Consider the following 26,901-nt stretch of genomic DNA (forward strand, 5'->3'; position numbering starts at 1 on the left):
CTCCTATTTAGAATCACAGGCCTCTGTGTTGAGTCCACAAGCCTATCCCCCTCACAGTTAGAAAACACCCCCGAGGCATAGACTTAACCCTTTGATCGCCCCTGAGTTAACCCCTTCTCTACCAGTGTCTTTATTACAGTAACATTGTATATTTTTCGCACTGATTATTCCAGTAATGCCACTGGTCCCCCCAAAAATGTCAGTTAGGGGGCCCAATCTGTCCACCACAATGTGGTAATCCCACTAAAAATCGATTATCACCGCCTAGTAAAAAAATAAAATTAATTAATAAAAATTATATAAATTTTTCCCCTAGTTTGTAGACGGGATAACTTTTGCGCAAACCAATCAAAATACGCTTATTGGGATTTTTTTTACCAAACATATGTAGCAAAATACAAATTGACCTAAAAGAATGAAAAAATTTGATTTTTAATTTTTTTTTTTTTTTTGGAATGTTATATAGCAGAATGTGAAAAATATTTTTTTTTTTTTTAGAATTGTCTTGAGTTTTTTGTTTATAGCACAAAAAATAAAAATCGCACAGGTGATCAAATACCACCAAAAGAAAGCTCTATTTGTGGGGAAAAAAACTAAATTTTTCAATTTTTTGGGGGTACAGCATCGCACGGGCCGTGCAATTGTCAGTTAAAATAATGCAGTGCCGAATCGCAAAAAATGGCCTTGTCATTAAGGGGGGTAAAACCTTCCAGTGTAGAAGTGGTTAAGTCAATTAAACTCCTAAGATATTGATCTGGTCAGTTAAGTAGCAGAGGGGGTTAGTAATCAGTTTCAGCTGCTTTGGTGCTAATGAAATCACAACACATGCACTAGATGGGCAACAATGAAACAATCACCAAAACAGGAATGGTTTAAAAGGTGGAGGCCACTGACTTTTTTTTTCCCTACTCAAATTTTCTGACTGTTTTTCACTAGTTTTGCATTTGGTTAGGTCCAGCGACACTACTGGTAGCATGAGGCTATACCTAGACACTATATAGGTTGCACAGGCAGTCCAACTCCTCCAGGATGGCACATCAATACGTGCCATTGCCAGAAGGTTTGCTGTGTCTCCCAGCACAATCTCAAGAGCATGGATGAGATTCCAGGAGACAGGCAGGAGAGCTGGATAGGGCCATAGCAGGTCTTTAACTCATCAGAAGGTCCGGTATCGGCCTCTTTGTGCAAGAAAGAACAGCATGAGCACTGCCAGAGCCCTACAAAATGACCTCCAGCAGGCCACTTGTGTAAATGTCTCTGAACAAACAATCAGAAACAGACTTCATGAGGGTAGCCTGAGGGCCCAACGTCCTCTAGTGGGCCCTGTGCTCATGGCCTGGCACTGTGGAGCTTAATTGACATTTGCCATTAAACACCTGAAATGGCAGGCCCGCCACTGGTGCCCTGTGCTTTTCACAGATGAGAGCAGGTTCACCCTGAGCACATGTGACAGACGTGAAAGAGCCTGGAGGAGCCATGTTGAATGCTATGCTGTCTATAATATCGTTCAGCATGTCCGGTTTGGTGGTGGGTCAGTGATGGCCTGGGGAGGCATGTCCATGGAGGGACGCACAGGCCTCTTTAGGCAAGACAATAACTTCCTGACTGCCATTAGGTTTTGGGTTGAATTCTTGGACCTATTGTCAGACCCTACGCAGGTGCAGTGGGTCCTGGGTTCCTCCTGGTGCACAGCAATGCCCAGCCTTATGTGGCGAGAGTATGCAGCCAGTTCCTGGAGGATGAAGGAATGGATACTATTGAATGACCCCCACGCTCGCCTGAGCTAAGTCTGATAGAACATCTCTGGGACAATATGTTTCAGTCTATCCGACGCTAACATGTTGCACCTCAGTCTGTTCAGGAGCTCAGTGATGCCCTGATCCAGATCTGGGAGGAAATACTCCAGGACACCATTTGTTGTCTCATTAGGAGCATGCCCCAATGTTGTCAGGCATGCATACAAGCACATGGGGGCCATACAAACTAATGTGTACCATTTCGAGTTGCTGCAATGAAATTTCAGCAAAATGGACTAGCCTGCTGCATCATTTTTTCTCTTTGAATTTCGGGGTTGTCTTTGAATTCAGCCCTCTGTAGGTTGATAATGTTCATTTCCATAAAACAATGTGGCATCCTTTCGTTCCGAACACATTACCCATTCCATATCAGTATAGATATTCAGCATGATATTTTCCCCATTGAGATCTGATGTGTTTTCAAAGCGTTCCTTTCATTTTTCTGAGCAGTGTATATTATATATATATATATATATATATATATATATATATATATATATAGTATATTCACACCACAAGTGCATGTGTAAGTAAATACACACACACATATAAATATATATATATATATATATATATATATATATATATATAGTATCTCACAAAAGTGAGTACATTTTTGTAAATATTTTACTATATACTTTCACGTGTCAACACTGAAGAAATTACACTGTGCTACAATGTAAAGTAGTGAATGTACAGCTTGTATAACAGTGTAAATTTGCTTTCCCCTCAAAATAACTCAACACGCAGCCATTAATGTCTAAACCCCTAGCAACAAAAGTGAGTAAACCCCTAAGTGAAAATGTCCAAATTGGGCCCAAAGTGTCAATATTTTGTGTGGCCACCTTTATTTTCAAGCACTGCCTTAACCCTCTTGGACATGGAGTTCACCAGAGCTTCACAGGATTCCACTGGAGTCCTCTTCCATTCCTCCATGACAACATCACAGAGCTGTTGGATGTTAGAGACCTTGCACTCCTCCACCTTCTGTTTGAAGATGCCCCACAGAGGCTCAATAGGGTTTAGATCTGGAGACATGCTTGGCCAGTCCATCACCTTTACCCTTAACTTCTTTGGCAAGGCAGTGGTCGTCTTGGAGGTGTGTTTGGGGTCATTATCATGTTGGAATACTGCTCTGCATCCTAGTCTCTGAAGGGAGGGGATCATGCTCTGCTTCAATATATCACAATACATGTTGGCATTCATGGTTCCCCAGTTTCAGCAGCACTCATGCAGCCCCGGACCATAACACTCCCACCACCATGCTTGACTGTAAGCAAGACACACTTGTCTTTGTACTCCTCACTAGGGATGATCGAACTTTTCAAAAGTTCGGTTCGACCAGAACACCCCAACTTCCCGAAAGTTCGGCCCGGATTTCAGAACCCCATTGAAATCAATGGGAACCGAACTTCTGGGTCATGCCCCAGGGACTATTAATCACACAAAAAAAGTTCTTAAAAATTGTCATTTTTGATAGAGAGGCAATTATTGAAAAAATTATTGAAAAAAAAAATGAGATTTCTTTGGATTTAGTGTCTGGGGGATCTAAAAAGTGTACATGTGAAGTTTCAGCTCTGTAGCATGTCCAGAACCAGAAAAAAAAAGTTTGTTTGTATTAGAATTAATATAGAACAGGATAGTGGCTCCGCTATTTTCACACCTTGCCGGTTTAGTAGCAGGCGTTTTTTTGGGCATTTTTTGGGGGTCTTTGGAGGCAGGCATAACATCAGAACTTCTGTGTAGGGGTATATACACACACACACACATGTATGTATATATACACATACACATATATAGGTGTGAAAGTAGCAGAACACTATGCTTGCGCTAATGAAATAATTAACACCCATATGGCTTTTCTCCTTTCACACCTATATGTGTGTATGTGTATAAATACATATAAGTGTGTGTGTATATATACCCCTATACAGAATTTCAGATGTTTTGCCTGCCTCCAAAGATCCCCAAAAAATGCCCAAAAAAACCGCCTGCTGCAAAAACACACCTGGGCATTTTTGTAGCTGGCGTTTTTTGGGCATTTTTCGGCATCTTTTGAGGCAGGCATAACATCTGTACTTCTGTGTAGGGGTATATACACACACACATATATAGGTGTGAAAGTAGTAGAAACCTATGCTTGCGCTAATGAAATAATTAACACCCATATGGTTTCTCTGCTATAGCACCTATATATGTGTATGTGTATAAATACATATAAGTGTGTATGTATATATACCCCTATACAGAATTTCAGATGTTTTGCTTGCCTTCAATGACCCCCCAAAAATGCCCAAAAAAAACGCCTGCTGCAAAAACACACCTGGGCGTTTTTGTAGCTGGTGTTTTTTTGGGCATCTTTGGAGGCAGGCATAACATCTGAACTTCTGTATAGGGGTATATATACACACACACTTATATGTATTTATACACATACACATATATAGGTGTTATAGCAGAGAAGCCATATGGGTGTTAATTATTTCATTAGCACAAGCATAGGTTTCTGCTACTTTCACACCTATATATGTGTATGTGTATATATACATACATGTGTGTGTGTATATATACCCCTACACAGAAGTTCAGATGTCATGCCTGACTCCAAACATGTCCTCAAAAAAGCCCTATAAACGCCTGCAACAAAAAGCAGGGTGACAGGTGCGAAGCCACTATCCGGTTCTATAAGTGTTCTAAGAGAAACGATCTTTTCTCTATAGCGGTCAACCTGACATGGAAGGGATTTGTCACCCTGCCATAGCAGTCAGAGTCAGTTAACCCTACACTACACTATGGTCCCCTTACACTTAACACTTTCCCTTCAGTAACAAGATTATTAAATCTAACTATAGTGGAAAATAGTACCCTAACTACACTAGATATCCCTTTCCTCACAGTAATAATTGCTAAATGACACTTTGAAGCAGAAGTAACAGAACTGCTTCCACTCTCTGTATTAAAATGGTAGAGATTTGGCGGGGCTATCTTATATTCTGGGGGGCGTATTCACTTATGATTGGCCTCTGGACCCCCTAGTCACTCCAATCACATTCCTAGCATTCTCCTGCCCCCTCAATTGGCTTTTATTGATGGTTCTGGTCCAATCATGGCAAAAATTAAGCCCATTGGATTAATTGTTAAATCCTAAGGTACCTCATCCCTAGTCAAGGTAGAAAGAGTAACAGAGAATGGGGCGTAGGTTGGGATTTTAGAGGGTACCGTTCTATAACCAATAAGAGAGAATGTATATGCAAAATTGTCTAAAAAGTTGTAATTTTATTACTCACATAGATTCCCAACATAGGGACAAACAATAAAGAACAATACTGTTACAAGACAATATGAAACATCATCATAGTAACAACATACATTGATAAAATGTCATATTAAGATCAAATCCTTGAGAATGTGGGCGGACTAATCAGAGGCCACAGTCAGCCTGGATGTGCCAGAGCCAGTGTTTATCTCTCTAATCGATCCGATTTCCACTACCCGACATGTTTCGCGGTATGTACCGCTTCCTCAGGGGTACAAGGGATAGAGCTTAATAATAAGCCACTATATAAAATGACAAAAATAGATACAAGGTTATTATACATTATATATACACAGACACTCTTTGATTTACATATTGTTTTGTTGTTTCGAATATCCGTGTGTGTCAAGTATGGAGCATTTGGCCGCGGCCCCTCCAACTTCTGACACAAATACGTCATGTATTCGATCACATTAGCAGAGAGATTACTTACATGAATATACAAGAAAGATCATTTACAATGGCATATAGGCCGAGGCATATATAGATACTCCCAGTGGTGAGACTGATGGATCATAACAAAACGGAGCATGGGTGCTGAATGCCAACTAACGTCCCCCGGGCGGGCAAGGACGACCACAAGGCAGAGACGGTGTGGCCTAGACAATGGAGGATATAAAAAAAATACTAATAAATAGAGTATTAAATTCATCAGAGGAGCTGTGGGATGTACCACAGACCATGCAAGTCACATTATTAGGACTATTAAACATCCATATCAAATGTTGTTCAATTATATCTATAAGTGCTACTTGAAAACTTCAAAAAAAAAACTTCAAAAAAATGTTACTAGCTGGAATAACACTTGTAGGGAGTATATAGAAGTCATTACCTACCAAAGTCTATGCCAAAACTTGTATGATGGTCAGACGATGGAAAAGGGACACATAGACCGTGGGAGCAGAGAAATGATATCACAAACAGAGCGAGATACCAGATTCCAATCTCCGGATCTATTGGTAAAGCTCTGTAATATATACAAAGAAAGAACAGCACCATGAACAGAAGAAACCCAACGAGCTTTTCCATATCAGGGATACTAAGCCAGTATGCAATTGTATGAAATATAAATATTGGACTCGGTTTAATTCCCCTGGCAGCGGTGCAAGTATCGCATTGCTGTCCATATGCTAGTTAATATGGGGAGAGTCCGTAGCTATGTTTGGAATACGAGGGGTCAAAGGGCCCCAAATCATAAAGGTCTATGGCGTTATTATCGTTATTGGTCCGTGTGTCGAAGCTCCATCGTCTGCACAAGAATGGCGTTCCGTGCCTGTCTTATATGTATCGTCAACTCCGCCGTCATCCGCGAGCGACGCGCGCCTCGGTGACGTCACTGAGTCAGATGTACAACTGCGCACGCGCGTCGATAGACGCGGCGCGCAGCTGTCAGAGACACAGAGGACCGCCCTTCTTTCGGTTGCTACGTAACCTGAAACGCCGAAAGACAACAACACTAGGTTGCAGATGGAAAGGCGTTATAGAAGGGGGTCCGTCCGTGTAGACATAAGGGACATGGTGCAAAGCATACACCAAGAGCCTCTGTACATCACATGCCCGCCCGTGGGACCTCATAGGCAACCAATGCAACAGGCCCCGAATGGTCTACAACTTCCAATAGGAGGCTAAAATGCCTAATATTCGGGATACATGCCAATGTTTACATCTGTACAAAACATAAAGAAAATTACCATCAATACAATAATCATAATTTTTCCATTTATTGCAACATTGTGTAGCCACCCACAATGCAATAACAAAAGAACATGTAATAATTAGGGACAGCCAAGAAACCGCCCGTATAGAGAGTCTACTCGCAACGGGACCATCGGTCATGGCAGATGAGGTAAATTCCCTGAAAAAATCCATCTGTATAGAAGAAGATGGGAAAGGGAAAGGAAAGGGGGAGGGGGGAAAAAGAAGAAAACATCAAAGGAGGATCAGGAGTGAAATAAATAAGAGTAATACATAATAAGTAGAAAATAGAGCTACCATCACTCGGATCCATCAAGCAGGAATGGCAAATCCATGTACTACAAAATGTGTATTTACAAGAAAGCTTTAAAAGTGTGCATCTCATTAAGTCCCGGAGGGTTGAGAGCATTCAGTCTCTCGATCCATAGGGTCTCGGCCTGTAAAATCCGTTTGTCCCAGTCACCCCCTCTTGGATCAAGGGGTACTACTTCAAGGACTTGAAATGATACCACAGTGTTAAATTTATGATGCAGGCCTATATGTCTGGTCACTGGTGTTAGAATTTTGCCATTACCTGAATAGTAAATGTGGTCTCGTATCCGGAGGCCAAATTCACGGATAGTCTTGCCTACATAGAAGGCTTTACATTTACACGTCATCAAATAAATGATGCCTTGAGTAGTGCAGTCAGCATGTGTCCGTAGTCTATATCTCTCCCCATTGGGGAGAAAGGTTGTGGGGCCCTCCTGAACCCAGGGGCATCGGGCACAGCTCCCACATCTATATGTACCTCTTGGGCCAATTATGGTTGTTTGTCTTGTCTCTCTATAGTGGCTAGAGGTTAAGCGATCTCTTATTGAGGTTGCCCGTCTATATACTAACTCTGGTCGATCTTTAACATATTTGGATAGTATAGGGTTGTCTGTTAGTAGATGCCAATGTTTATTGACAATAGTTCTACGTTGTGTAGAGTTATCTGAGAATGTTGTTATTAGTCTCACCGTAGATGCTTCCTTCCTTGTTTTATGTTTATATAGTAGGTCAGTTCTAGATTGACTTTTTACCCTGTTATATGCTTTTCTTAGTGTTGTTTTTGAATACCCACGTACTAATAGGCGTCTCTGTAGTTTGTCTGCTTCAATTTTGAAATCTGAGTCTTCAGTGCAATTCCTGCGAACCCGCAGGTATTGTGCATAAGGGATACTTTTAATTAGTGCATTGGGGTGTGCACTTGTGGCGTGTAACAGGGTATTTCCTGCATTTGGTTTCCTATATAGACTTGTAGTTATTCTACAAGGATAGACGAATTTCAATGTCTAGAAATGGGATCATCACTGGGCTGATGTTATATGTAAATCTTAAATTGAATTGGTTGTTATTGAATTCTTCCAACATTGCTTTTAGCAATGTTTGGGGGCCAGTCCATATCTGGAATAAATCACCGATGTATCTAAACCAGCAAGACACATGCGGAAGATAATCAACATACGTGTCGCTGAGGAAAAGATCCATCGTTCCCAGTGGCCTAAATAAAGATTTGCGTAGGAGGGGGCACAACACCGGGGGACGTTAGTTGGCATTCAGCACCCATGCTCCGTTTGTTATGATCCATCAGTCTCACCACTGGGAGTATCTATATATGCCTCGGCCTATATGCCATTGTAAATGATCTTTCTTGTATATTCATGTAAGTAATCTCTCTGCTAATGTGATCGAATACATGACGTATTTGTGTCAGAAGTTGGAGGGGCCGCGGCCAAATGCTCCATACTTGACACACACGGATATTCGAAACAACAAAACAATATGTAAATCAAAGAGTGTCTGTATATATAATGTATAATAACCTTGTATCTATTTTTGTCATTTTATATAGTGGCTTATTATTAAGCTCTATCCCTTGTACCCCTGAGGAAGCGGTACATACCGCGAAACATGTCGGGTAATGGAAATCGGATTGATTAGAGAGATACACACTGGCTCTGGCACATCCAGGCTGACTGTGGCCTCTGATTAGTCCGCCCACATTCTCAAGGATTTGATCTTAATATGACATTTTATCAATGTATGTTGTTACTATGATGATGTTTCATATTGTCTTGTAACAGTATTGTTCTTTATTGTTTGTCCCTATGTTGGGAATCTATGTGAGTAATAAAATTACAACTTTAGACAATTTTGCATATACATTCTCTCTTATTGGTTATAGAACTGTACACTCTAAAATCCCAACCTACGCCCCATTCTCTGTTACTCTTTCTACCTGGTCCAATCATGGGCTTTTAAAGCCCAGTTTCTGTCCCATTGCATTTTGGTCAGTTCTGGTTGCCGAATTCTGAAATTTTTCAGCAAAAAGTTTGGAATTCGGCCGAACCTCGAACAGTCAATGTTTGGGTCGAAACGATGGTCGACCCGAACCGTTCGATCATCCCTACTCCTCACCTGGTTGCTGCCACACACGCTTGACACGATCTCACCCAAATAAGTTTATCTTGGTCTCATCAAACCACAGGACATGGTTCCAGTAATCCATGTCCTTAGTCTGTTTGTCTTCTGCAAACTGTTTGTGGGTTTTCTTGTGCATCATCTTTAGACAGGCTTCCTTCTGAGACGACAGTCATGAAGATCTATTTGATGCAGTCTGCGTCATATGGTCTGAGCACTGACAGGCTCACCCCCCAACTCTTCAACCTCTGCAGCAATGTTGGCAGCACTCATACGTCTATTTCCCAATTCGTCTATTTTTGGATATGACGCTGAGCATGTGCACTAAACTTCTTTGGTCGACCATGGCGAGGCCTGTTCTGAGTGGAACCTGTCCTGTTAAACCTGCTGTATGGTCTTAGCCACCGTGCTGCAGCTGAGTTTCAGGGCCTTGGCAATCATCTTATAGCCTGGGCCATTTTTATGTAGAGCAACCATTCTTTTTTTCAGATCCTCCAAGAGTTCTTTGCCATGAGGTGCCATGTTGAACTTCCAGTGATCAGTATGAGAAAGTGAGAGCGATAACACCAAATTTAACACACCTGCTCCCTATTCACCCCTGAGATCTTGTAACACTAACGAGTCATATGACACCGGGGAGGGAAAATGGCTAATTGGGCCCAATTGGGACATTTTCACTTAAGGGTGTACTCACTTTTGTTGCCAGCGGTTTAGACATTAATGACTGTGTGTTGAGTTATTTTGAGGGGACATCAAATGTACACTGTTATACAAGCTTTACACTCACTACTTTACATTGTAGCAAAGTGTCATTTCTTCAGTGTTGTCACATGAAAAGATATGATAAAATATTTACAAAAATGTGAGGGGTGTACTCACTTTTGTGAGATACAGTATATATATAAAATAATCTGCAGTGAGCTGTACATGTCCACATATGTCATACTTCCAAAATATGCATCCACATCCTTTGTGGCACTTAAACTGGACATACACTCACCATCACCTTGTGGGAATGTGAGCATTATGGTTTGTTCCAATGTTTTATACTATTTCCACTTGTTTTTCTGTAAAAAGTATTGCATCATCAGACAAAAACAGTATGCAGGGACAAATGACAGGTATTTGACATCATTCTCCTATGAATCTGTTTTAACAGGGCACAAAACATACTGGCAGGGTACAGGCTTTCCTATTCAGGTTGTGGCTGTAAATCTTTGCACACCTTTTGCATTGATGCTCGTGGAATTTATTTAGCTGATTTAAACTGAAATTGGGCTTTAATAATGTCAGAAAAATACTAAAGCCTTGTTTTTTTTTTTTTTTTAATAAACCAATAAGTATTGACTACATTGGCAGAGCAATGTAATCATGTATTCTGCTTAGGTTATACGCTACCTATTTTCTCCATTATGCCCATGCATCCTTTACTGTCCTGTGTTGAACTTCCCCAAACTTCCTGTCAGGGAGCAGGCAAACATAAACTCGCCTCACAATAAATTTGCCAGGGTATATTCATCAAGGTCTGCATGTCCCAGCAAGCATTGCATGACCACAAATGTGTATCACAGCTCAGAATTGTTGGGTTGGCTTCATATGACCATATAAGCAGAAGGAACCCCCCTAGAAATGGAGAGCAGACCCCCAGCACCCAGGGGACCAAATAATCTAGATCAGGGGTGTCAAACTCAATTTTTTTGAGTGCCGCACAAGCATTATGGTTGTCCTCCAAGGTCTGGTTCTATCTGTAAGACTATATATTTATGCAGGGCTTTTTTTCTCATAGAATAGGTGCCGGAACTTAACCACAACCCCACTGAACCGCATCAAACTATGGGTGGGAGGATTTCATAGGGGCTATAAATATCAGGAGTGCGGTATGTGCAATTCTCAGGGATACACTAAGAACAGAGTGCAGAGTCCAGGGTGGTGCTACGTACAGAGTTCAGCAGTGCGCTGTGTATAGACTGCAGTATTGAGGAGTGCGCTACATACAGAGGGAAGGATTTAGGGGTGTTCTATGCACAGTGTGCAGGAAATGGCCTGGAGGGCCGGATTCAGCCCTCGGGCCTTGTGTTTGACACATGTGATCTAGAAGAAAGGAGAACTGTAATACAATAAGAAGTGACAGTCATTGTAAGTCTCTACATCTGCATTAGACATTAAAAAAAACATTAAACAGTTAAACATTAACATTAAACATTAAAACAGTCTAACAATGGCTAAGGAACTGTGACTTGCAAAGTTTTATTGTTGGCTCATAAACATGATATCGGAAAAAATTATATTGTACTGAATAAAATATATGTGAACTTTTACCATGTTAGCATCATTTTTATTTTCTGATATATTTTTATAATTATATATTTTTATGACTTTACAGCAGAAGACTGCAGTTTGTTTAGAAGGTACAGTTGTGCCTGAATCAGCCCTATCCACCTGCCATATAGAAAGTATCTCATGTGCACAGACACTTGGAATTTGTCAGTTGTAATAGAGCGAGGAGGGTTGATGACTCTGGTGTTGGGAAACTCTGAGTACACCGGTGTGAGTGAGCTCTGATGACACTGATGTGAGTGGACTCTGAGGACACTGATGTGAGGGGGCTCTGAGGACTCTCATGTGAAGGGTCTTTAAAGAAATTTTACATTGATGTAAAAGGGCTCTAAAGTGAATTTTGATCTGAAGACACTGATGTGAGGGGACTTTAAGGACTTTAATGCAAAGATGCTCTGAGGACACGGATGTGAGGGGGCTCGAAGGGCTTTAATGCAAAGATGCTCTGAGGACACTGATTTGAGGGGGCTCTAAGGACTTTAATGCAAAGAGGCTCTGAGGACACTGATGTAAGGGGGCTCTAAGAACTTTAATGCAAGGAGGACCCTGATATAAGGGGATTCTGATGTAAGGGTGCTTTTAAGATAATAATTTAAAGGGGACTCCAGATGTGAAGGGGAACTCTGATGCAAACAGGGCTCCTGATGAAAACAGGGCTCCTAATGTGCTTGGGTTTCCTGAATGTGAAAGTTCACTGATTCCCAGAGACCACAGAGACACAGGAGAGTACACTCATAGCGATGCAGTACAAGCATTTCTAAGGCTACTGGCTGCAACCAGCATTGATACACAGTAGAGGTTGTGTAAAATGAACTTTCAGCACACTGGGTTAGTGAATCAACCATTTTCTGTTATGTAAATAATTTTAAACTCTTGCTGCCTACATAAGGCATGTCTGCAGTGGCAAAGAGGGTGGGCTTTAATGCCTACATGCCACGCATATTCATCTATGGGTGGCAGAGATTACTGTGCCCGAGAGCGTACTCACTGTGCACTCCGGGAACACAATGCACATTGAGTCTAAACTAATGATCAGAAACTGGCAGGACTAGCTTCCTTTCATGGGACCACTGTGAAAGCCATTCACAGTGAACATATGACTATGCAGACCTTTCCACATGCATGAGCCCAGTTAAAGAAACTTTGGGAAGACAGGAAGGGGTTATTTAAAAATTAACAAGTTTGATTTGCATTTTTGAGTTGATTTTATGCTAATGTTATGTAAAATATGGGTGTCAGATGTTTGGACAAGGGTGCAATTTCAGTCCTTGCCGTAGGCAGTATTTTCCATGGATACACCCCTGGCAGCCATTAAATAATCAGAATCTGTCTCCTGCTTTGCTGTACTAGACAATGGCTATACCTCTTTGCTTCTCAAAATGCAAACCTGTCAGTCATCTGACACATTTGAAAGCAATAGACTCCTAGGATGGCTAATTTCTTATCAAAACAGATTTGAATGGAAAGCTAAAAAAAATATGTAACATATACGATTAAAAAATGTGATAAGGTGATGAACCAAAGACCTGCGCAAATGGAATAAAATTATGTGTAATAGACCAATAGGTGTAAAATATAATATATATAAAAAATGGACCAATATGTATAAAAATTATTAGTGTGGAGTAATCCAAAGATAGAAGCAGCAATCAACACGTGAACGTGAAATAATGACAAATGAATACTTATTACTAAATAAAAGATTGCGCTAAACTAAAGCACTAATGTGATCAATAAAGTGCAAATAATACAAAATAAAATGCAAAATGCAATAAGTGCAAATGGTGCAGGACGATTAACCATATATTAGAGTGAGAAACCTTGTAACAAAGTGTCCATAGCAAAATTTTAATAATAAATGAGTCCATAACGGATATCCAAAAATATGGGACACTTGGTAAATGCAGTAGGTAGTAATATACTCCTCCACCAGATCACCCAGAGTGTAAATGTGCTTACCGAAAGCCGTGGACCCCTTCAATTACAGGGGGTCAATAGAGCAGATAGAGCAGATATAATCACAGACACCAGGCATCAAAATAAGGCACCGTCTCCACGTATTCCAAGATGATTCCACTCAGATAACCTGGAAAAACAGAAGGGTCTCGATAGTGAAGTACGTTTAAACCAAGTGAAGTTTATTCAGAGATGGATGCACTTACATTTAGCAGATAAAAACAGGGCATAAGAGATTATCTTGCGGTCTCCGGCTCAAGGATGCCTTCCGCGTTCCATTTGCGTGTCACCAGGAGCCGGAAGTATGTTGGCGCAGTCACAGGTCCTTATGTCCCGACGCGTTTCATCAGTACGTTGACCCTGATGACGCCAGACAACGTACCGACGAAACGCGTCGGGACGTAAGGACCTGTGACTGCGCCAACGCATATACCCTCTGGGTGATCTGGTGGAGGTGTATATTGCTACCTACTGTATTTACCAAGTGTCCCATATTTTTGGATATCCGTTATGGACTCATTTATTATTTAAATTTTGCTATGGACACTTTGTTTTCTCACTCTAATATATGGTTAATCGTCCTGCACCATTTGCACTTATTGCATTTTGCATTTTATTTTGTCTTATTTGCACTTTATTGATCACATTAGTGCTTTAGTTTAGCGCAATCTTTTATTTAGTAATAAGTATTCATTTGTCAACATATAGGATTGCTGCACAAGCCAGTTTGTAATTTATTTGTTTTAAAAACAGCTTTTTCATTTAAATCTGTATGCACAGTGCCAGTGATTTTCTAAAACTTTCCAAAATGCAAATGTTGCTTTTTTGCGATATGGCCAATCTATAGGGATTCCAAACACCGTTCATGCACAGAATGACCACATAAGTGTCATTCTTAACTTTTATAATTGGCTTGCTGCATTCCTCTGAAGTCTTCCCCAAGATACAAGTCAGTTACTAGGCATCCCGTGCAACAGGAGTTTCATTTTTTGTTGACATTCGTTCCAAGGCTTATCCTCTTCTAAACAAACATACACGGTAGCTTTCTCCCACAGAACAATAAAGGGTATATTTATAAAGCAGTGCATGTGACTTTTTTCACGTGTTCATCGGTGGCGAATCAATCCTAGTCATTAAAAACACATGCACTGGGAAGATTCACCTACTGTTGATGTTTGGTAAATGTTAGATTTACTAATTTCTAAATATATCTCTAAGAATTTTTAATATAATATAGGGAAACCTGTCCATTCCATTGAAAAACGAATTTGAAAAATGATCTAATAAAACAAACAATTTTTTTACAACACAGAAAGTGCACTAATGGACACTAGACAAACAGGTAAATACATTGTTGGAAAACATATAAGGCTGGGGGGCTCACTGCAGGGGGGTCTGGTGCGTCCCCACTCCAGGGACGAATCAGGCCAAATTTTTGCCTGAATTCGGACCTGAAACAGAGCCAAAGATGCACAGGACCCTTCTGCAAACCAGACTGCGTCCGACAAGTAGCTGTGTGAACCGGCTCCATTGAGATGTGGGGAAACCTGCATCCAAGTTGCATCGGTGTGAACCCAGCCTAAAGTTGCTGATTTTTTTTTATTTTTTTTATTACAGACTTTTATTAAAATAAAAATAATATGTAATTCAAAGATCATATAGCGTGATACAAAAATTGAGAAGATTTGAAAAATAATAAGAAAAATCATTTGTACAATGTAAAAAAATAAGCAATCTTTGCTGTACTTTGCCTATAGATAAGTATTTCTGTTTATTCAGTCCTGAGATTTATACAGCCCTATCATACAGCAGAGCAACATTGGTGAACTGAGCAAATGAAAACACATTTCTCAGCACACTCAACAGATAGCAAGCAAAAAAAAATACAACTTGCCATGTATGCTCCAACATGGACATTTTCCTAGTCTAGAAATGGGACTGCACTATAAAGATGGGCATTGAACTTCCGGTTCCGGCGCCCATGTAAGCAGCAGCGCGGAACGGCGGCTCCAAGATAACTGGCATACTACGGCTGAATCCACAGTCCATCCGAGCCATCCGACCCGGCAGACCTCTTCTGCGCACCCTGGGGACCCGGTAAATATGGATAAATTTGTCCACCATGGCCCCCCGCAGGCTGTTACATCCCCCAAAGGTGCTCCAGCAGTACAGGCCCCACACGAGGCAGACATGGCGGACGCGGCTCCCCCGCATGTCACAGATGCACAGGAACAGATAGCCTCAGCATTTCCTGACACCCAAGTCGCCTTTTTTTGCCCAGGCAGTAGCAGCCCTACTCTCACCCACGATCACCGATGCCGTGGATAAGGCTATTTCACAGCCCTTAATGCCTCTCCAGACTGCTCTCCAATGTTACTCTGGGAAGCCGGGAAGGCAGTACTGAGGGGCCGACTCATTTCTTATGCCTCGGCCTTCAAGAAAAACGTTGCAAAAGCATTTACAGACGCCAGTGCCTCCCTGCGGGCTGCTCAGGCTGCCTTAAATCAATCTAACACTCCTTTCAACAGGGAACAATGGCATTTGGCTAAGGCCAGCTTTGATGAGTGGGCGGAGACTCTGGAAAATTTGTATAGATCACACCAAGACTGGCAGTTTCACAACTTTGGGAACAAACCCGGTAAATTACTGGCTTCATTAAGCAAAACCTGCCCCCACACACATTACAGCACTTAAGGACCCTCAGAAAAATAGTAGAAGATCCCAAGCTTATTATTGCTTTATTTGAACAGTTTACCAGTCTTTGTATAGCCCTGAACTCATTGACATATCGGTGGCTTCATCGTTCCTATCCTCGGTTCCGCTTCCTACAACGTCGGAAGATCATATTTCCCTTCTTAATGCCCCCGTTACTACTTTGGAGGAAGTGTCCAGTACCATTAAGTCACTAGCTTCTGGCAAATCTCCTGGCCCAGATGGGTACACTCCCGAGTTTTACAAATTGGCGATGGAATCAGTTGCCCCCACACTGCTTGAGGTCTTTAATCACATCTTGTCTGGTCATCCTTACTTACCTACAGGTTTTCAAGCACACATCAAGCTCATACCGAAAAAAGGCAAGGACCCTACTGACTAGGGCTGTGCATCTTCACTTACCTCACGATTCGATGCGATTACGATTATTAGGGTCGCGATTCGATACGATTCGATTCCACGATGCATCACGATTACTGCCCAATGCCCATGCCCAGCCCACTGCCCAATTGTTTTCAAAACTTTATCAAAAAAACAAACAATCAAGCAGTCACAAATAAAAGAATCCTTTTTATTTTCATTTGCTTCAAAGGACACTTTCCTGGACCCTGTCATGGCCTGCAAGCCCTGCATACTTTAGTGCACTTGCACTGCAAACATATAGGAAGGTCTGAAAATGCAAACAGCATAGCAGAGACAGACAACAACACTAGTATTTTACTAGAAGTAACAGTAAAATTAGTAAAAAACTGTAGTAGTGCAGTTTACTGCTTCATAAAAGAAAATATTAATATAAGCCAGGCCTACCACCATTTAAAGTACAACTAAAGGCCAAACTTTTTGGATTTTGGATAAAGTTTGGCCTATAGTTGTACTTTAAGGCAAGCCAAGATAGAAGAAGCCAGCCAGCCAGCCAGCCAGCCAAGCTAATATTCTTGTGAAAATGGTCATCGTAAATTCCCACAAAACATTATATATAAATCCTTTTATGTGAATATGCATTGCAATAAATTCCAGGTGTGCCATAACCTGTCTTCTACAAAACAGAGCACTTCCTGACTAGTAGCAAACATCAAGGGTGAACCTGGCAATAGTGCACTGCTGCATAACTTCCATGTTCACCGTGATGTTTGTTTCCCTCTGCAACTGCCAGTCAACTCAAGTGAGTTGATGGATTGGCTGCTAGAGGGGAGTTACAAATATAAGCTTTAAGCTTATCAATTCACTTATGTCACTTTTATGTCACTTACTTTACAGAAAACGTTACCTGTCCTGCAGACAGTCTCTGTCTCTACCACGATTAAACCCAACTGAAGCCAAGCCAAAGCCACCATTAGAGGAAGGAAAACGCTAGGTGCATTTTTTATCTCTCGATCTTTTTCTCCTTCTGCCATATTTACCACCATACTACCACGTATGTGACGGAGACGGATGACGTAAGTTGCCAAACTCTGTCAGTGTTTAAAAAAAAATAAATAAAAAAAAAAACTTGTAAACTAAGCCGCAACAAATCAACCAAGCAACATCTTTCATAAAATATGACAATATCTGGAAGGTTCTTGTAGCGATGGAAGTGTCCAAGGCCAATCCCAACACTGATGCTGCAATTATGACGCTTGACGCCGAAAAGGCGTTTGATAACGTCAGCTTTAAGTGGTTGGATTTGGTACTCACAAAACTCGGTTTCAAGGGCCCCTTTTTACATCTAATTCGTGCCATATACACCTCCCCTTCTGCACAAATAGTAGCAGCGGGCAACATCTCTCACCCCTTTCGCGAACTGCACAATTGGGCGAACCTTCCCATATCATTCTTTGGTAGGTGTCACTTGTACAAAATGTCTAGTTTCCCTAAACTACTTTACCCGCTACAAACCATCCCACTCCTTCTCAAACATTTGGACATTCAACGGCTTAATAAAGCGTTAAACACCTTCCTGTGGAAGGGCCGACGTCCTCGAATTGCTCTGCATAAGCTACACCTCTCTAAACGAGCTGGCAGTATTGATCCAAACACGAGAATCTACAATATTGTTTGCCTCTCACATGGGTGTCTAGACTAGATAGGTGGCAATGTGAGATATACCTACTTTGCCCTAGAGTCCCAAATGGTTGCCCCTCATGACCTGGTTGCCCTTCTGCACTGTGGACACAGGGACCTTCCTCCCTCCCTGAAAACCAATGTTCTTGTGAGGAAACGGCTGGGGGCCCCCCAGGGCCTCTCTCGTTATTTACCTATCTGTCACCATCCCCTATTTCCACAGGCACAGCAATATGCTGCTTTCCATGAATATTACGGGTTGGGCGTCATATTATTTTCCCAACTCTTTGACAACGCCACTGGGAAGCCTCTCACCATTTCTGACGTTTCCCAAATTTATGGTATCCCTATAGGACATAATTTATACCTATGTCAATGTGTGTGTTTCGTGGACTCTTTATGCAAATCTCAAACTCAACGCTTCAGGATCAGGATATCTGTTCTGGACACTTGGATACTACAAGACAGGCACAAAATCTCTCATCTATACAAACCATTGCATGAGGAACTCTACAAACATGTCTCACAGGCTGTGGCCAAACCATGGAATAAGATTCTTAACTCGGACTCAGCAAATAGTCTCATATTGACGGGCTATCACGCTACTTGTCGCCATATACACACAACGAGTTCTAGTGAGAACAGCAATTTAAGATTCTCCACAGGGCATACATTCCCCATCTAAGGTGGTCTCGAGACACACTCACCACCTCTGTACCTCTGTACCTCTGCAAAGCTCATCAACCTTCCCTTCTTCACAAGCTATGGCTTTGCCCGTTAATTTCTACCTTCTGGGATCATCTCCTCCGTCACCTCTCACCGACACTGGGCCTTACACTTCCTAAGGATATCTATGCTCTGCTATTTGGCCATCTGGACTCAGTCAAACCCTCGCTACCACAGCGGCTACGAACAGTTTTCACCCAACACCAACAATGGTTGACCACCTGCTTCATGGTTGCCCGCAGAGTAATACTCAGACATTGGATGGACACATCCCCCTCTACAATTGTAGAACTGCTATCTGATCTCAATGCCCTCCGTAAAAAGGAGCTTACGGGCCTGGCTTTGAACTCACACTCCAGCTCGAAAGCATTTAATCGTAAGTGGAACTGCTCCGCGGCCTCTTTGGATTACAATTTGACTCAACCGACGTGAGGATACACGTTGATACTTAACCTGCAATCTCCTTTGTCTTGGCTTTCCATTCGGAGCTACTTTGGTATTCTTCCTGGGATACTCCAATGCATTGTGCCCTTTACTCCAATATAACTCATATTACCTTTGACACTGCAACCCTATCAGTCTTCTGAACTTGTTGGCATCTTTCTTGTGATATTCCTGCCCCTTGCCTTTCCCCCTCTCCCCCCCCCCCCGTTTTCTCCAGTCCTCCCCTCCTCCCCATCCCTCACCCCTACTTTTACGGTGGTAAAAATCATCTTCTCACCATGTTTCATTACCTACTCAATTGGTTATAAGTTTCACCTATATATGGTTTATTCCATTTCGTGTCCTACCATGCTAAATGTTCAATATCTGCTGCCAATTTTTTGTTTACATGACCATGTTTGTTTTTGCACTGGTGAACCTAAAAAAAATCTTGTTTAAAAAAAAAAAAAGATGGGCCTTGATGAAACAGTGCAGCTTTCACATACTGTATATTTGCAAATGTTGTGCAACTAAGATGTCTATTTTTAATGTAAATAGGTAGACAGTGTGGGGAGGGGGGGGGGGGGTTAGTAAAACCGGAGAATGCAAAATCTGCATAGAAACCAATCGTCTTTCAGGTTTTAGCCCTCGTTCACACTGAGAGTGGGTTTGAAATTGTGCAAGTTCAGCTGAACTCCCACAATTTCAAACCCGCATGTCAGTTCAAGGGTGATTTGACAGACATTTGTGCGGTTTCCTGCACAGATGTCTATTGAAATCGCCCCTGAAGTCACCAAAAGTAGCGCAGAAACTACTTTTGGGATTTGATGCGGCACTGCAAAGTTGGCGACACACTGATTCAATCTGTGCCGTTGCGAGCAAAAGGCTTTGATTTGGATGACAATTTGACATTTCAAATCAAATCGTCCCGATGTGAACGGGGGGCTTATTGCCAAAGAAGATAAGTAAAAGGTGTACACCAGGCCTTGAGACTGTGGTGTCTGTGTTTAGTAGACAGACTCCGTCTGGAGACTAGTCAATGTACCAAGTAGCCTCTAATAAAGCATGGGGAGCCACCGCAGCCAAATAGCAGGAACAAAGTCAGAAGGGATGGGGGCTAAAGAGCAACCCCCTGGAACGGCTGCATAAAGGGATGCTCACACCAACTGTGTTAATTTTGAAAAAATCTTTATTGAAGAGCTTATTGCCAAAGCCTATTTGAACCAGCTGGAGTTAGAAGCTCATTGGCTATCATGCACAGCTGCATCAGATTCTGAGTGCTCCAGTTTTAGTAAATCTCCCCCACTGTTTTGTTTACTGTGTGCAAATCATTTCCATGTGTATATTATGTTTAGAGTTAGTCCTAAATATGGACTTTTGTCATTTTTGTTTAGCACGTTGGTAAAAATAATTTAGTCTACTGCAGGTAATATACAGCCAAAACCAGTGGCGGCTGGTGCTCCATGGGCCGGGGGGGGGGGGGCGTCAGACGGACCACACCATACCCCCCCTGGACCACACCAGCTCGCACACCATACCAGATGTCACCCGTTCACTCACCTGGACTGACGTGGAGGGCAGGCAGCGGCGGCTTCCCCTAGCAGTGGCGGCTTCCCCTGTGTCTCCTCCCTCCCTCCCTCCTCCTCCTTGGCCAATAGCATGGCCTCTCTTTCAGCCAATCGGGAAACGGGACCCGCTTCCTGATTGGCTGGGAGGAGAATCAGTGTGATAATAGCGAATATTCATTCGCTATTGTCACACAACTGGGTGGGCTCGGGGGGCAGTGCTTTTCCCCCCGAGCCCACCCTTTTTTGAAGCCTATTAGAGCCTCTGCCTCTAATCACGTGCTTCAAAAAAAAAAAAAAAAACACCATTGGAATCCATGCGTCCCGCGCCCTGCATGTAGATTAGGGGTCCGGATGCATGAATAGGGCGCCCCTGCGCCCCCAATGCACCAGCCGCCACTGGCCAAAATTTTTTTTTTCAATTTTGGATGGAATGTGGAAGGATTAGAACCCTTGTCAAGTTTGTATTATTATGATCAGTGTCCCCCATTGTGGGGATACACTGAAACATAATGTGATGGGAAACACATAATTTTAGGCTTTTCACCAGAACACCTGGTGAGGGTAAATCTTCCTATGGGGACATCTGTTCATGTGGCAACTATCTAAGACCAGAGTCCCCCTTACTTTGTAGAGATTTTCTTCTCTGGGACAGAAAGTCAAAGGAAGTCTCTCCAATGAGACCAAGGCAGCAAAAAAATAAACTCACAGGGGTTTTACTCCTTCCCTATTTTATTGAAAACTGAAAAAATGTTTTGGCCTTACAAACACTCTCCACAATACATCTGGGTCACCTCTTTGCCTCTAGCCTATGATTGATCAGTGACAGCATTTGTTCAGTTTTAAAAGTATAACAGTGCATTTTGTGAATGGCCAAGAAGAGAGAGGTCAAAGACACAACACGTAAGCTGGAGACTCGAAGACCATATCCAGAGCAAGACAGATGTCCAGCAGAAGCTGTAATATTGCAGACTGCAAAAAAAAAAAAAACTTTTACATCAGTTTAATCAGAGCAGTAAGGATGTGGAACTCTATTCCACAATCTGTGGTTTCAGCAGGAAGTATTGATAGTTTTAAAAGACTCTTGGATGTGCATCTTAGCGAACACAATATACTGTACAAGGATATGGGAAACGATTATCTATACAAAAACACACACACCAACACAGGTTGAACTGAATGGACTGTTGTCTTTATTCAACCTTACCTACTATGTAAGTATGTAGCTTATTTAAAGCCAGTTGATGGCTACTGAATGGCCAGCAAATCCTGGCTGCAGCTGTAGTGGATGCCTCATTTGCCTTTGCTTAGGCCCAGCCCTAATTGTGATAATGTGTAAATGACCTCACATAAGATGACTATTTTGTTACCGATAATGGTAAAATGTGCTGTCAATATATATATATATACAAGAAATATTCAAATCTTTTCTTTTGCTAGTAGTCACCTCTTTCCTTTTGCTACCTATAGGCAAGTGCTACTGGGGTTTATTTACTAGAACTGTAGAGTGCAAGATTTGGTGCAGCTGTGTATGGTATCCAGTCAGCTTTAGTTTGTTTAGTTAACCACTCTACAACCGCTCACAGTAATACTACTGCGGCAGAGTGGTTCGTTATCGTCCAGCCACGTAGTATTAACGTGACTGGACACTCCCCCTTCTGGGCGGCGCTTGCGCGCCGCCGGAGGCTCGCTCCCGCTGTTTTCATTCACAGCGGGAGTCGGGCCAGGGGAGGAGCAGCGGCAATCGCCGCTGCTCTTACCCGATCGTCGGGGATCGAGTCTGGAGATCCGCCCGCTGTGTGTAAACACAGCGGGCGGATCTCCATAGTGACAGGGAGTGACAGATCGGACTGTTCAGCATAGCTGGACATCCGATCTGTCCATGACTCACACAGCCACCTCCCCCCCTACACGTCAGTAAGCACCAGGCATACATTAACCCCTCCCTCTCCAATAAAATTAACCCCTTCCCTGCCAGTGTCATTTTTACAGTAACAGTGCATATTTATAGCACTGATTACTGCAGTAATGTCACCAGAGCCGGTACAAGGGCGGGGCAGAAGGGGCGGGTGCCCTGGGCGCTAACATTTATTGGAGAGAGGGGGGCGCCACTGCTGGATAACTTCTTTCACACACTGCTGACTCTGTGTGAGTGTAAATTACTGCTGGCCGCCAGCAGCTATCTGCCTGCAATGTGCCAAGTGCGCTCCTCCTGCACTCAGCACAGCCTGAAGTCTTCTGTTCTACTACTTCTTCTGTCAGAGGAGCGGAGAAAACACCCCCCCCCCCCCCTGACAGGCGCTCTGTAGTCTGTCCTGGCCGTGACGTCATTGAGCATAGAGCGCTCTCCTCCTGCTTCAGCCACTACCTCGAGGAGCCGTGGAAGAGAGGAGAAAGTGAAAGTGAAAGCAGAAAAGCACATCCAGAGCCTGGCACTGTGTCTCTGCCTGTCTGCAGCAGCGTGAGTGAAGCCTGCCTGCCCTGGTGAAGAAGTGAACTATTCAGATGGAGGGAGAGGGGTCTGTGTCTGTCTGGCTGAGAGCAAGTAAGTGGGGGGGGGGAGGGTGCTGTCTCTCTGGCTCAGAGCAGGTAAACTCTGCAGATTTGGGGGGGGGGGGGGGGTCTCTGGCTCAGAGCAGGTAAACTCTTTAGATTAGTGGGGGAGGGGGGGGTTCTGCCTGAGGGGGGGGGGGTCTGTCTGGCTGAGAGCAGGTGAACTATTTAGATTAGTGGGGAGGGGGGGAGTTCTGGCTGGGGGGGGGGGGGTCTGGCTGGCTGAGAGGAGGAGGTGAATAGGTGAACAATTTAGATTAGTGGGGGGGGGGGGTGTTTGGCTGAGGGGGGGGTCTGTCTGGCTGAGAGCAAGTCAACTATTTTGATTAGTGGGGGGGGGGGGGGGTTCTGGCTGAGATTAGTGTGGGGTCTACCTATATGGAGCAGGTGGTGGTGGTACAAATTAGTGCAGAAAGTTTCCAAAAACTCTTAGAGTGGTGCAAAGTCTATAAGGAAATATTAAGGTGCTTTTTTTTTTGCAAAAAATATTTTGGGTGACCACACCTGCTGCACTTAGCACTTTTTGCACTTAGGTCACATCTGCTTCACAGCGGCATATGTACATAGGTACATTACATGTATATTGGTAGTATATATGCCACATATAAGATTTTACATTTACTCTTTTTATCTTTATATCTCTTTTATCTTGAAATTTACCACCACCACCTGCTCCATATAGGTTGATTTTACATATTACAACAGAGACTCATCACCACTAGATAACTCATCTTATTTATTTGCTCCACCTTCTATATCTGGCAGCGCCAATCACTTCCCCTTTTTTACAAATATATCTGATACATCCTTTTTTAGGGCTGTATTTTTTGAAGTGGGCTGCAGCCAAGTCTGTCTCTTAGTTTTATCCTAAGCGCGGATTTTTTTGGGTTTTTATTCTGTCTGAGATGAGGTCAGCTATTTAGATTAGGGTGGGAAGGGGGGGGCTCTGTCGGTCTGAGAGCAGGTATTATTTAGATTGGGGGGGGGGGGGGGTCTAGCTGAGAGGAGGAGGTTAACCAATTGTATTTAATTTGTATTGTTTTAAAGAGGAAGTAAAGTCCCCCAAAAAAATCGAGAAAAAAAAAAGCCCTGTATCGCATACTAGCTCATTATGTAGTACTTACCTTAAAACGAAGCCCCCGCTGTGCCGCCACCTCATGTCCGGCCGTCCTGCTTCCGGGTTCGCGTCCTCCGGCCATCTGATTGGCTGGAGGCGCGATTACATCACTCCCGCGCATGCGCGCGGGAGCCGCCGTTCACGGCACTGAGCTCTGAAGGAACGGCACGGGTGGCTGTTCCTTCAGAGCGCCTGCGCCGATGACGTCATCGGCAGTATGCACTCTAAATATCTCCTAAACGGTGCAAGTTTGGGAGATATTTATAGCACCTATAGGTAAAATACTTTACAGTGGGTTTACAACCTCTTTAAGTATTTTCTTGTTTTGAAACTACATTGATTCTTATATTACACCCACGACAGGGACAGGATTGGGGACGAGGCGGGGGGGGGGGGGCGCAGTTTGCCATCTTCGCCCTGGGCACCAAATGACCTTGTCCCAGCCCTGAATGTCACTGGTACCCCCAAAAGTGTCAAAAATGTCAGTCAGGGGTCCGGTCTGTGCGCCGCAATGTCGCAGTCCCGCAAAAAAAATCGCAGATCGCCGCCATTACGCGTTAAAAAAAAAACACCAAAAATGACAGAAATCTTTCCCTTTGTTAGTAAACGCAATAACTTTTGCGCAAACCAATCAAAATACGCTTATTGCGATTTTTTTTACCAAACATATGTAGCATAAAACAAATTGGCCAAAATTTTTTTTAAAAATTGGTTTTTACATCTTTTTTGGGGGGAATTTCATATAAAAAAATGTTAAAAATATTGTTATTTTTTCAAAATAAACGCTCTTTTTTTGTTTATAGCGCAAAAAGTAAAAATCGCACAGGTGATCAAATACCACCAAAAGAAAGCTCTGTTTGTGGGAAAAAAAGGACGTAAATTTCGTTTGGGTACGGCGTCGCACGACCGCGCAATTGTCAGTTGAAGTCGCACAGCGCCGAATCGCAAAAAGTGGCCTGGACGGAAGACAGCAAAATCCTCCGGTGGTAAAGTGGTTAAGCTTCGACAAAAAAAAAAAAAAAAAAAAAAACTGGAACATGATTGGTTTCTATGCAGAGCTGCACCAGATTTGTCTCTCTCCAGTTTTAGTAAATCAACCCCTACTGTGCCTAATGTTAAATATTGCCCTGTGTGTAATATGTATATTTATGCTTAATAAAATCACAAATGTCAGAGTTTTGATGGTCTTGACTACTATGTAAGAAATTGTTTGGCCTGCTGATTTCACTTAAAGAGTAACCCCATTTTGTTGCGAAAAAAAATCCCTCTGGGCGATCTATGTACAATGCATGGATTTTAACAAACTTTGTTGCAGATTCCTACCTTTTGTTATTCTGAAGAAATCTTTTTTTTTTTTTTTGTCTGTGTCCATGTTCTAAGTGAATCAAATGGGAGGGGTTTCATAATTATCAACCAGCTGCTGCATCTGTAGGGCTGTAATGAGGAAAAGTGCAGGGTCTGCATCCCTTTAGACTTTTGTTGAGAAAAAAACATTTACATTTCAAGGATTATAACAATCTTTTTTGCAGATTCCTACCTTTTATTATTCTGAAGAAATCCTTGTATGTTTCTCTGTGCCTATGTGCTGATTGGGTTTAATGGGAGTGGTTTCATAATTATCTATCAGCTGTGGCAGCTGCAGGGCTCTAATGCGGACATCTGCTGGGTCTGCATCTCTTTAGATGTGTTCCTATTGGGAGTATCTCACCAAAAATGAAATTTTTGTTGCAGGGGGTGCCTAAAATCTGACTTGTATCTTAGTGCAGACTTTTGGGAAAATCAGAGAGCCAATCACACCAGCAGGACATGATGTTTCTGGGAGGTGTTCTGTATACATTCTGTGTACAGAACACCTCCAGGTAGCCATTTTGCATTGCATTTTACTGAAAATTACAGAGCTGCAGATTGAAAAGGAAAGATCATTTTTAAGAACATTCAATTACAATATGACTTGTGTCACGATTGTATATGCTATATTATTTGTTATTTGCTATTTTTTTCCCCCATGAAAGTGGAGTTACACTTTAACCACTTTACCACCGGAGGATTTTGCTGTGTTACGTCCAGGCCACTCTTTGCGATTCGGAGCTGTGCGACTTTAACTGACAATTGCGCGGTCCTGCGATGCCGTACCAAAACGAAATTTACGTCCTTTTTTTCCCACAAACAGAGCTTTCTTTTGGTGGTATTTGATCACCTGTGCGATTTTTACTTTTTGCG

Source organism: Pelophylax lessonae (assembly GCF_965119305.1).
Source record: "Pelophylax lessonae genome assembly, chromosome: 5".
NCBI lineage: Eukaryota > Metazoa > Chordata > Amphibia > Anura > Ranidae > Pelophylax > Pelophylax lessonae.